This window comes from Physeter macrocephalus, chromosome 8, assembly GCF_002837175.3.
Source record: "Physeter macrocephalus isolate SW-GA chromosome 8, ASM283717v5, whole genome shotgun sequence".
NCBI lineage: Eukaryota > Metazoa > Chordata > Mammalia > Artiodactyla > Physeteridae > Physeter > Physeter macrocephalus.
This window is the reverse complement of record NC_041221.1, coordinates 96,610,970-96,624,628: the sequence shown is the minus strand read 5'-3', so window position 1 is coordinate 96,624,628 and position 13,659 is coordinate 96,610,970. Positions and strand designations below refer to the sequence as shown.

The following is a 13,659-nucleotide window of genomic DNA, read 5'->3' as shown; positions in this document are numbered from 1 at the left end:
GGCTGGGCCCGTGAGCCATGGCCGCTGAGCCTGCGCGTCCGGAGCCTGTGCTCCTCAACGGGAGAGGCCACAACAGAGGGAGGCCCGCATACCACAAAAAAAAAAAAAAAAAAAAAAAAAAGAAAACATATATCCATGAATACTTACAAAAGAATGTTTACAACATTATTCAGAATATCCAAAAGCTGGAAATAATCCAAGTGTCCACTAACTAGTGAATGGCTATATCCATGCAATGGAACACTGATCAACAATAAGAAGCAACAAACAAATTAAAAACACAAATTTATGCTGGGTGAGCGAAGCCTGACAAAAAATAGTATGTACTATATGATTCAATTTAAATAAAATTCTAGAACAGGCAAAACTAAACTCTAGTGATAGAAATCAGATCAGTAGTTGCCTAGGACAGGAGTTGGAAAGATTAACCCAAAGGGCACAAGGGAAATTTCTTGATTGGAGTGGTGGTTACACAGTCATAGACATTCCTCAGAAGTCATTTATCTATAGACTAAAACATGTAAATTTTACTTTTTGTAAACTATAACTCAATAAAGTTCTTTTTAAAAACATTGGACTTGGTTAAATTTATTGATATGGATACACTTAGAGATTAATGTGCTAGCTCAAGTAGCTGAGAAATGGCTCTAAAAATTTTCTTGGTTGGTTGACTAAAAAAATAAGAATTAATTATGGCCTACAGTCAATGAAGTCAAGACGCCAGATACAGCTAGCATAATGTAGAAGAAGGAATCCCAAAGCACTTAAGCTTTCCTTTAAATGTACTATTATATTTCAAGAAAAAAAATTCTTAAAAAGGATTTACCACATGCAGGCTACAAAACTATCTTCATCCACCAAGAAAGATAAGAAGACCCTTCCTTCACTAAGATGTCAAGAACTGTACCAGTGAAGTGAACGTCAGCATCCTTAAATTTTCATAGTGGTGTCCTCTGTATGCTAGGGATGACAGTGGGAGACATGAATGTTGAGATGGGCTCCCTGATATCAATGGCAATGATGGGATCCCAGCGTAACAGGGGCCACTTGACAACACAGAACCACCAGAGAAAAAGTGGACGCAATTATTGTAATGAACAGCAGTAACAAATAGTAATGAGAATGGCCTAATCTGCAGGAATCTTTGCTATGGCTAATTGACAATAGTGTCCTTGGATATAAAATAGGCATCCAACTATAATATTATATATAATATTTTGATTTGTATAACGTAAAACATTTAAGAGCTGATGGGCAGAAAGCTGAACACAGGAAAGGAAACTGACTTCTCACCTAGTTCCCAGAAGTAAGCAAAACCTAAAGATCCTGGACCAAGGAGAGACCCAGTCCCCTGAAGAACAGACCTTGCAACACACCCACAAAAAAATATATGGTAAATCTTTTTTCACAACTCCCTCCAAAGGAAAAGGTGTGCATGAGAAAATAAGAAATATTCATTCTTTTGAAGGATTAGCTGAAATTAATTCCCAAAGAACCAATATAATAAACAGTCCAACTCTATTATTTTATTTTTTTAATTGAAGTATAGTTGATTTACAATGTTGTGTTAATTACTGCTGTACAGCAAAGTGATTCAGTTATACACATATATACATTTTTTTAAAAATATTCTTTTCCATTATGGTTAACTCTACTTTTTTTTTTTCACGAATTTATTTTTTTATTTATTATTTATCTTTGGCTACATTGGGTCTTCGTTGCTGCACGCAGCTTTCTCTAGTTGCGGCGAGCGGGGGCTACTCCTCGTTGCAGTGCACGGGCTTTTCATTGCGGTGGCTTCTCTTGTTGCAGAGCTCAGGCTCTAGCCGAATGGCTTCCTCTTACAGAGAAACTAAAGATATTTAGAACTATTAATGAATATGTTTGGTGCCATCCTGAGATGTTCTCTATCTGAAACAAATGTTTTTTTTTTAAATTTTCACTGGTATTTATGTTCACCAATCTACAGAATGCTAATGTAAAGGACAGTTCATAATTGCTTACTTCATAGTTTTCACAAGAAATTAAGGTTTTAAGAGATGAGGATTCTAATTTAAACATGTAATTAAAGCTAATAGAAATAATAAGAAAACATTTCAGGGCTTCCCTGGTGGCGCAGTGGTTGAGAATCTGCCTGCTGATGCAGGGGACACGGGTTCGTGCCCCAGTCCGCGAAGATCCCACATGCCGCGGAGCGGCTAGGCCCGTGAGCCATGGCCGCTGAGCCTGTGCGTCCGGAGCCTGTGCTCCGCAATGGGAGAAGCCACAACAGTGAGAGGCCCGCGTACCACAAAAAAAAAAAAAAAAAAAAAGAAAGAAAGAAAACATTTCAGTAAACAATAGGAAAGTAGGATGTATGTATTCAGTAAAGAAGGTATGAAGAAGGGAATTAGATTTTATTGAAGGAAAAGGAAGTAGGTCTGACTTAGGGCAGGCTGTTTTCAAATGGAAAATAAAGTGATGGATTCAGAAAATGATAAGAAGTTTTGTGGAAAGTGAACCCTGAGAAAATTTGTGCATGATCAGGATTGACTAAGGTTAAAATAAATTTGAGTAAATGAATTTTAAAAGTGGGTGCAAAACTTAAATTTGACTTTTCTCTCTCTTAAGACAAGGTGTGTGTGTGTGTGTGTGTGTGTGTGTGTGTGTGTGTGTGTGAGTGACCAGTCTCAATATTTAAATCAAATTTCGAGGGAAGAGAGTAGTGTCTAACTTGCTACTGTGGGATGATCTAACACTCCAAAATGTTACTGTGGTTCATGAAAATAGAGCTTTATGACTTTTCTCTCTCTTAAGACAAGTTTTCTTAAAATGTTGAACTGCCTTTGATAACAGATTTTAAGTTTCTTTACCTTTTAAGTGATCAATTCTGTATTTGCCTTTGAAATCTTTTATTGTTACTTTGGCTAGGTGAATAACTATTGTTTCACAGTGGCCTATGATCCTGTCTGACTGAGTGTTCTAAGCCCTTTTTGATATTTTTACGACAAAACTTCCCAAATCAAATTTGTGATAAAGTTTCTTCAACCTCTAGCTAACTTTGGGATGCTTCAGAAGGCCCTGAAACATCCCAAAGAGAGATACTAAACTAATTAGGTTCATTTGGTATGTTAAATTACATGGGAAGTATTGTCAAATGAGTAATAAATCTTCTTAGGTTATATTGTATGGTAAATGTTACTAATATAGATATTCTAGAAATTATATGGACTTCATAAAGATCTGATATGTCCTGGTAATAAAATGTTATCAGTCATAATTCTAGTTATTATCTTAAAGTGTTGTATGTCACAACAGTAACCAAGTTACTTTGTCAATTGCATTGTAATCAGATTTTATTTTAAACGTGCCTTTTTTTTTAACATCTTAAAAAAAATAAAATACTCTGATAATCCTATATAGAGTATATACGTTACTTTTATTAACAATACACATAATACTATCACATTTTGTAAATTGGTAAAATAGAAGAAAACCTGATAATGTAATACAAAAATGAAGTAATTCTAGGCTTTAAAATACAGAGGAAAGCACTGCCTGAATATTTCTGGTTAACTAGCTTGGATTTGAATTATTTAAAGTCTTTGGACCTTAGTTTTCTTTTCTTATAAAGTGATACAGAAGCAGTGAGACGAGAGGATTTCTAAGGAATTTTATAAATTGAAAGATGAACTTTACTCCTACTTAACAAACATCAATCTCACCTACAAGTAACTTTCTTACCCACCCAGAGAGGCAGAGCTGTTTAGAGTGTGAAGTTAAAAGTCAGGCTGGAGCTGTTTACAAGCTGTGTGGTCTTGAGCAAGTTACTCAGGGCTTTTAAGGCTGTTCTCTCAGATGTAAAGCGGGAAGTTGTGAAAATTAAATGCGATAATGAACGTAAAATGCTTAGTATAATGCAGGGCACATGAACAGCCCCTAAATCTATCCCGGTTTCTGTATCTATCTCCTTTTCCTGCCTCTTATTTAAAAGGAAAAGATGGATCTCTCTGCCTGTACTGTGGAATCACTTTTCTTACTCTGTTACCACATTTCTTTCCCCTTCCCGCCTCTAAAAAATTTTTTTAAAAGAAAGTGACAATTTGGAAATTCCCTGGTGGTCCATTGGTTAGGACTCCACGCTTCCATTGCAGGGGGCACGGGTTTGATCCCTGGTCGGGGAACTAAGATCCTACAAGGCACGTGGCACGGCCAAAAAAAAAGAAAAAAAAAGTGACAATTTTTGATGTATGAACTACCTTTTAAAAATATCTAGATTAGGTGAATTTTTACTAAGTGTAGCCTTCTGTGGAAAAAAAATTCCCACCATAGTCTTAGTCAAAGAGAAAAGTGAATGGACAAACTTATTTTATTTCTTTAATATGGCTTTAGTACTTATCTTGAACTGTATCTCCTTCTCAACTACTCTCACTTCTAATCCCTAAATGTAAAGTAAAAAAGCAAACTAATAAAAGCCAAACTTAAACACTTTGGTTTCGAATATACTCCAGAGAGTTGTCAATAATTTAAAACCAAGAGGTAGAGGAAACAGTCAAGACATGGATATAAAAGTTGATATGGGAAAGGGATGATCAAGGGGGAGTCACGATGGGGAAAGAACTAGGCAGATGTCGTTATTTAACCAAAGATCTAGAAGCTAGGTGATCTAGACAGAAGCCATGGAATCAGTAGTTTATTTTACTCAAGAGCAAGCAGGGGGGCTTCCCTGGTGGCGCAGTGGTTGGAAGTCTGCTTGCCAGTGCAGAGAACGCGGGTTAAATCCCTGGTCTGGGAGGGTCCCACGTGCCGCAAAGCGACTGGACTGGACACGTGTGCCACAACTGCTGGGCCTGTGCTCTAGAGCCCTTAGGCCACAATTGCTGAGCCTGTGGGCCACGGCTACTGAGGCTCGCATGCCTGGAGCCTGTGCTCTGCGGTTGGAGAGGCCACCGTGGTGAGGGGCCCGCGTGCCGCGGCGAGGGCTGGCCCCTGCTTGCCGCAGCTGTAAAGTGCCCGCGTGCAGCAGCGGGGACCCAACGCAGCCAAAAATAAACAAATAAATTTAAATTTTTATTTTTTAAAAAAAGAGCAAGCAGGAAGTATTAGAGAAGCAGAGGAGGATCATTAAAATAAAAAGGAACAACTAGATCTTGGATATAGAGTTATATATATATAAGAATCCCGAAGCAGAACAGACCAAAATGGGTCTGTTTCTAGGAAAGTGGGGATTTATTTACAGCCCATTTTTATACTTTCAAATTTCCTGTCTGGTTAAAAAGTCATCTTACTATTTAGAACCACAAGAATGGCCCTGAAAGCATGTGCACTCTCACTAGCATATCCTCCTGCTACTTTCAGATCCTAATCTTAGTTATGCTGATGAAAAGCACAGATCTTCGTAGGATCATGTACTCAATGTGGATTTGCCAAAATGATCTGCCCAATTTAACTGTACGAGATTAGATGGAATTACATGGAGCAAGGTAACATACGAGATAGAAGTTAGGGTTATATGTATTTTTGCCAATGGACAGGTGAGGGAAGAATAGTTTAATCAAGGGTTCACGGAGAGTGCTATTACAACTAATAACTAACAAGAGCTGGACTTGATTGCTTTGCTAGTAATGTAAGAGGTACTTGTCCAGAGTTTAGGAATGATAAACCACAAAACTAGAAATAAGAGGAGTTTCCAAAAACAGGAAGTCAACTAGTATCTGTTGTCAGAGAAAATGTCATGAGAGGCTGTGCAATCAAAACCATAGATCCATACACAGTTGAGAAGTGTGAAGTTGACTGGTAAATTATTATAATAATCAAGAATAGGAAAAAAGTATAATAGGGAAAAATCAATTTAATTCACACATCCTCTGTGACTCTGCGATGACAGAAGGCCTAATTAAAAAGTCTATGGAGGGGAGAAGACTGTCAAAACAGCACACAGATCACACACCCCAGCCCCAGAAGATGGGGAACTGCCTCAAGCCCCCCACTTCGGATGACATCTCCCTGCTTCACGAGTCTCAGTCCGACTGGGCTAGCTTTGGCGAGGGGACGGAGCAGGATAAGGAGCTGCCACCGCCATATCAGGAACAAGTTCCAGTTCCGGTCTAACATCCAACACCTAGCCAGACTCACCTAGCAACTCAGCTGACTGAAGAGGAACAAATTAGGATAGCTCAAAGAATAGGCCTTATACAGCATCTGCCTAAAGGAGTTTATGAACCTGGAAGAGAGGGATCAGAAAAAAAGATCCAGGAGTGTGTGATCTGTATGATGGACTTTGTTCATGGGGACCCAATTCGATTTCTCCCGTGCATGCACATCTATCATCTGGACTGTATAGACGACTGGTTGATGAGATCCTTCACATGCAGCCAGTTGATGCAGCACTGCTTTCGTCCTACGAGACTAATTGAGCCAGGGTCTCTCATCTGACTTCAAGTGAACCATCATTTTTGGTGGTTTTGAACTTTTGTCACTGAGCCCAAAGAGCCAGGGATTAGGGATTAAGATCATGCACAAAACTTTCCTAAATATTCCTGAATGGCTGCAGATGTTGGGGAAAAGTATGTGATATTTTAGAAACTTAGGGGGAAAAGTAGGAAGGTATTTTTATGTAAAGCCTTGACCCAGTGTTCAAAAATATAATTGTATTTAGATCTTGTTATTGCTCCAATACATAGGAATTGTGTAAAGTGTTATACAGCAGCTGTATATGTTTAAATTGTGTATGTTGAAGATTAGGAAAAAGATAGTGGTTGTTTTTCCTAAATGAAATAACTGGCTGGGCCCGTGAGCCATGGCCGCTGAGCCTGCGCGTCCGGAGCCTGTGCTCCTCAACGGGAGAGGCCACAACAGAGGGAGGCCCGCATACCACAAAAAAAAAAAAAAAAAAAAAAAAAAGAAAACATATATCCATGAATACTTACAAAAGAATGTTTACAACATTATTCAGAATATCCAAAAGCTGGAAATAATCCAAGTGTCCACTAACTAGTGAATGGCTATATCCATGCAATGGAACACTGATCAACAATAAGAAGCAACAAACAAATTAAAAACACAAATTTATGCTGGGTGAGCGAAGCCTGACAAAAAATAGTATGTACTATATGATTCAATTTAAATAAAATTCTAGAACAGGCAAAACTAAACTCTAGTGATAGAAATCAGATCAGTAGTTGCCTAGGACAGGAGTTGGAAAGATTAACCCAAAGGGCACAAGGGAAATTTCTTGATTGGAGTGGTGGTTACACAGTCATAGACATTCCTCAGAAGTCATTTATCTATAGACTAAAACATGTAAATTTTACTTTTTGTAAACTATAACTCAATAAAGTTCTTTTTAAAAACATTGGACTTGGTTAAATTTATTGATATGGATACACTTAGAGATTAATGTGCTAGCTCAAGTAGCTGAGAAATGGCTCTAAAAATTTTCTTGGTTGGTTGACTAAAAAAATAAGAATTAATTATGGCCTACAGTCAATGAAGTCAAGACGCCAGATACAGCTAGCATAATGTAGAAGAAGGAATCCCAAAGCACTTAAGCTTTCCTTTAAATGTACTATTATATTTCAAGAAAAAAAATTCTTAAAAAGGATTTACCACATGCAGGCTACAAAACTATCTTCATCCACCAAGAAAGATAAGAAGACCCTTCCTTCACTAAGATGTCAAGAACTGTACCAGTGAAGTGAACGTCAGCATCCTTAAATTTTCATAGTGGTGTCCTCTGTATGCTAGGGATGACAGTGGGAGACATGAATGTTGAGATGGGCTCCCTGATATCAATGGCAATGATGGGATCCCAGCGTAACAGGGGCCACTTGACAACACAGAACCACCAGAGAAAAAGTGGACGCAATTATTGTAATGAACAGCAGTAACAAATAGTAATGAGAATGGCCTAATCTGCAGGAATCTTTGCTATGGCTAATTGACAATAGTGTCCTTGGATATAAAATAGGCATCCAACTATAATATTATATATAATATTTTGATTTGTATAACGTAAAACATTTAAGAGCTGATGGGCAGAAAGCTGAACACAGGAAAGGAAACTGACTTCTCACCTAGTTCCCAGAAGTAAGCAAAACCTAAAGATCCTGGACCAAGGAGAGACCCAGTCCCCTGAAGAACAGACCTTGCAACACACCCACAAAAAAATATATGGTAAATCTTTTTTCACAACTCCCTCCAAAGGAAAAGGTGTGCATGAGAAAATAAGAAATATTCATTCTTTTGAAGGATTAGCTGAAATTAATTCCCAAAGAACCAATATAATAAACAGTCCAACTCTATTATTTTATTTTTTTAATTGAAGTATAGTTGATTTACAATGTTGTGTTAATTACTGCTGTACAGCAAAGTGATTCAGTTATACACATATATACATTTTTTTAAAAATATTCTTTTCCATTATGGTTAACTCTACTTTTTTTTTTTCACGAATTTATTTTTTTATTTATTATTTATCTTTGGCTACATTGGGTCTTCGTTGCTGCACGCAGCTTTCTCTAGTTGCGGCGAGCGGGGGCTACTCCTCGTTGCAGTGCACGGGCTTTTCATTGCGGTGGCTTCTCTTGTTGCAGAGCTCAGGCTCTAGCCGAATGGGCTTCAGTAGTTGTGGCACACGGGCTCAGTAGTTGTGGCTCGCGGGCTCTAGAGCACAGGCTCAGTAGTTGTGGTGAACAGGGTTAGTTGTTCCACTGCATGTGGGATCTTCCCGGACCAGGGCTCGAACCCGTGTCCCCTGCATTGGCAGGCGGATTCTTAACCACTGAAAAACCAGGGAAGCCCAACTCTACTTTTTAATGTTTTACTTCTGCAGCTTTTAAGCCTCACCCCTGCCTCCAACCCTTCTTCCCTGAATCTGTGCAAGCTAAAAAATCTCAAGGTGCTCTCTCCTTTGGCAGCAGCAGGAAGTTCAAACTTCCCAGTTTGGAAGTTCAAACCACGTGTTCAAACCACCCAACTTAATCTTTAATAAAACTCTCACTTTGACCCCACCCCTTAGCCACCATGAAAACTCCAAGCCAATCTCCTTTCCTTACTCTTTCAAGTCATTTTCAGACCAGCGGGAGGGGCCTGCTATGCTCTCCCCAGAAAGCTCTATTTGCGAGTAATAAACCTTTGCAAACTCTTTTGGTGTGTGTGTGTGTGTGTGTGTGTGTGTGTGTGTGTGTGTGTGTGTGTGTGTGTGACCAGTCTCAATATTTAAATCAAATTTCGAGGGAAGAGAGTAGTGTCTAACTCGCTACTGTGGGATGATCTAACACTCCAAAATGTTACTGTGGTTCATGAAAATAGAGCCTTATGGTGGTTGTGATAAGTAGAGCTCTGCCTCATATATATTTCTCCTCAGATCAACTCAGTTATTTCTCAGTTCCTGAATACATAATTGAAATATAGATCCCGTCAACTGAAATCACCACATTTTTGGATACTGGAGGGAAAGTTATTGTGGTAGAAAGAGCCAAGTGGAAGTTCTTGGAACTCCCTCTCCAATCAGATTAGAAAACTTAACAATATCCCATACATCTGAGTAACCTGAATATATTAGTGCCACCATCAAAGACTTGAAAAATGCAAGGTGGTGATTTGTATTACATCCATGTTTAACTTCCCTATTTGACCTATGCAGGTGGTGGATGGATCTTGTAGAATAAAACTTGGTCAGGTAGTGACTCCAGTTGCAGCTGTAAGATTCTACTGGAGTATCTTGCTAGAACAAAACAATACAAATCCTGGCACCTGGTACACAGCTATTGATCTGACAAACGCTTTTTGCTATACCAATTTGAAAGTATGATATGACATACTTCATTCTCACTTGGAATGGGCAAAAGTATACCTGCACTGTCTCATCTCAGGGAAGTCTCAACTTCCTGTTCTCTAATCTAATTTAGTCTGCAGAGTTCTTCATCATCTTGGCACCTCACAGAAAATCGGGTCCATTACATTGATGACATCATACTTATTGGACCAGAGAAGCAAAAAGTAGCAAGGATAGATATATGACACATGCATGCCGGGCTTCCCAGGTGGCGCAGTGGTTGCGCGTCCGCCTGCCAATGCAGGGGAACCGGGTTCGCGCCCCGGCCTAGGAGGATCCCACATGCCGCGGAGCGGCTGGGCCCGTGGGCCATGGCCGCTGAGCCTGCGCGTCCGGAGCCTGTGCTCCGCGACGGGAGAGGCCACAGCAGAGGGAGGCCCGCATACCACAAAAAAAAAAACAAAAAAAAAACACACAAAAAAAACACCATGTAACATATTAGTGTGTGCTGCTCCAATCCATGTTCCAAGTAACACATTCTATTGAGGAACTACTAGATTCCAGAGACTACTAAAATATGTGTGAGGTAGACACACACACAAATACATACACACAGTGTTTTATAACTGAATTTAAAAGTATAAGCTTGAATTTTTAAGTCATTCAATGTACCAATGTTTCTGTGAGTGTCAAAGTTAGCAAATCACTGTAGCTTTCCTCTGGAGACTGATTTCATATCCTCACATGATTTATCACTGTAGCATAAAAGGCATTTGGGGGAATCTGCAGAGCCGGCTTGCAGGACCTTTGTCCTGGGGCTAGAATGAGGTTGGTGTTTGCCTTGTGGTATGCAGGTGTCTGTATGACTTCCTCAGTTTGGTCCCAAGGGCACTCTTGTGAAAAACAAAGGTTAAGAAAAGATATGGTAAACACTGGGAAATAAAAGAAAGTTAATTATACTAGGTGACAGGCCACAGAGTTCTATTTTAGCACCTGCAAAAGTATGCCAATATTTATACAATGATCTCCCAGATTTTATGGGAGATGTCAATTTTTAAGATACTCTACCTTTCCTTTATTTTTTTACTTCCAGCCATCTGTGGGTAATATGTGTAGAGAGGGTGATCTGACAAAGTATGAAACACAACAAACTGTAAGACTTTGAGCCTCGTATAACAAAATATAAAAACAAAGATCAAAGCTACAAGGCATACTAGATGATTATTTGGTTTTTTAAAAGAACAGCCCAAAGCAAGGAAAAAAAAATTCCCCAACTTCTAAACAACCAGTTATCAGCAAAACATAAACAAGAGCATGTTTATCTTATACCTACCACAGAATCTCCTTGCGTCCTTTTCCTGTTTAAGCCTTTAGCCAGCTGGACACACAGTAAGCTGGGCAGCATGCTTTAATTTACTCAGAATGAGAGATTTTTTTTGAAGGTCTGGTGGTACTTTTTAAGAAGTCAAATCCAAGAAAACAAACTCAGATGTGTAAATGTGCAAATCTACAAAAACTATACATATAATATGATGAAAATGAGTTCCATGAAACACCAGAAAAAATTTCCAAGCAATACAGATTGTATTGCAGATAAATGACTTTCAACCTTTGAAGAGAGAAACTTCACTCTATTTAAAGACACTTTTGTGGTGTTGCTGTGCTTTTTCTCCCATAAACTAAATGTGGACCAGAGATGACATATATATTTTTCTGAGTAGAAAGGTAGGGTCCTCACTTGTACTTAGCCAGGCATGAAGATACCTAATTTTCCAGTTTTTCTGCACTGTCCTATAATGGTAAAGAAGGTAATATTTTTATTCTGTATTCTTAGATCAAATTTATGACTCTAGCTTGATAAAGCCTCTTTTCCATTAATTTTATAATAGGAGCTTTTAAATGTTGCGTTGGTATACAGAGAAATAAGCCCAAAGTGAATAACACAGTATCTTTGTCATATTAACCACTGTGCTCAATACTGTTTCATATTGATTAATAGAAAGAAAATTGAAACAGAAAACATACACTATGTGACATAAGGACAGAAAATTAAACTGAAATTAATACATATTGCTTTTTTTTTTTTTTTTTTGCTGTACGCGGGCCTCTCACTGTTGTGGCCTCTCCCGTTGCAGAGCACAGGCTCCGGACGCGCAGGCTCAGCGGCCATGGCTCACCGGCCTAGCTGCTCCGCGGCACGCGGGATTCTCCAGGACCGGGGCACGAACCCGTGTCCCCTGCATCGGCAGGCGGACTCTCAACCACTGCGCCCCCAGGGAAGCCCCCAGGGAAGCCCCCATATTACTTTTAAACTCTATAATCATTGTGGGTTTTTTGGTTGCTGGCCACGAATAAGGGATACTTTGGAAGCCCAACTTAATCTTTAAATAAATCTGAGATTGACGGTTAAATGCACCTTAAAAAGTACCCTTTAGGTTCTTTTTCTTTCCATTTCAACTGCTATAATCTAACATGGGCTTGTATCATCACACAAATCTGTTGATTTCACTAAGTCTGCTTCTCAAATTTGTGGGGCCTGAGCCACGAGTGCACATGGAAACCCATACACCATTTGTCTAAATATTTAAAGGTCATAAATCTAGCTAACAAACGATTATGTAAAATGTGTACTGTCCTCCTTTGAAAAACACATTTCATAATGATCAGATAAGCAAGTCTGAATTTAGAATTTTTGGATTCCTTGAAGTTTTGCACTAGAACTTGATGGCACAGGAGAAGCTTGTTCCTAACCCCTGGTCTCTGACACAGAGCCTCATGGTCTACCCTCCTTTTCCTCCCACTATCAGCTCCAACATGCACAATGAGGTGCCCTGTGTGGACACTTCAGCCAGCATGTCCCAGTTCTGTCTCTCTTGCCCACAGCAAATGCTATCCATTGGCCACCACTTGGGCATAGGTATGTGTAGCAAGGCAACAGGGTTCATCCTGGAGAGCAGAGACATTGGTTAAAGGCCTGAAAGTGTGTTTGGGGCCCTCTGAACTAAGAATCCCACGATTCCAGGCACCCAGGAGCAGGGGATATAGACTCTAGGTGGACCCAACCCCTTGCCCCATGGAGGGAGCACAGGCGGAGAACAGTTCAAAGGGGTCCCTTGTAAACATAGGGCCCAGGGCAGGGGACTCCTTTGCCTTGAACTATCAATGACATTGGATTCCCGCACACACATCCTACCACCTTTAATTCACTCTACATGTAAATGTTATATCCATAATAACATTCATTATCAATTCAGGATTACATATTCACTTTTTTCTGAATTCCCTAACATGACAATAAAAGCATCACGATCCAAATATTCGTTTAAACTAGAAACTTTAGGGTCATCTTAAACTCTTCTCTTCCCTCATCACTTTTTTTCCCAATCCTTCTTATCCTTTAGGTGAAATACCTTTAGTATCAAGAAGCTATTTTCCACTCAATGGCCACTGTACTAGGTAAAGCCTCATTATTTTTTTTGCATTACAGCAATAGCCTCTTGAATGGTTTTCCTATCCATGTCCTAGCCCAATTCATTCCCTACTCTTTTTAAAGCATAACTGTAGTCAAGTCATTGTTATCTTTAAAAAGCTTTCATGCCTGTTCACTGCCAAAGAATAAAGCTAACATATGAGCTTAGCACAGACAGCTTTTTTCCAGTGTGGCCCCAGCCTCATCAACAGCCATTCCTCCCTGGGCCCATCCTGCCTTTCTCTTTGGCCACACTGGGCTGCTAATCATTCTCAGAATATTGCACGCTTTTTCCATTCTTATTCTCTGCTCATGCTATTTCTTCTTCCTGAGATACCTTTCTTCTTTGTGTCCAGGTCAAAATTAATAATTTAATTTTTCCCTCATCTGTGTCCTGATTGACTTTTATGTCTAACTTCCTTGCAGAATTTCT

At 39.3% G+C, this 13,659-nt stretch overlaps 1 pseudogene; it reads left to right on the top strand.

The window, feature by feature from the left end:
- Positions 1-5,440: 5,440 nt before the first annotated feature.
- On the top strand, positions 5,441-6,395 carry LOC102993962 (RING finger protein 11-like; annotated as a pseudogene).
- The last annotated feature ends 7,264 nt before the right edge of the window (positions 6,396-13,659 follow it).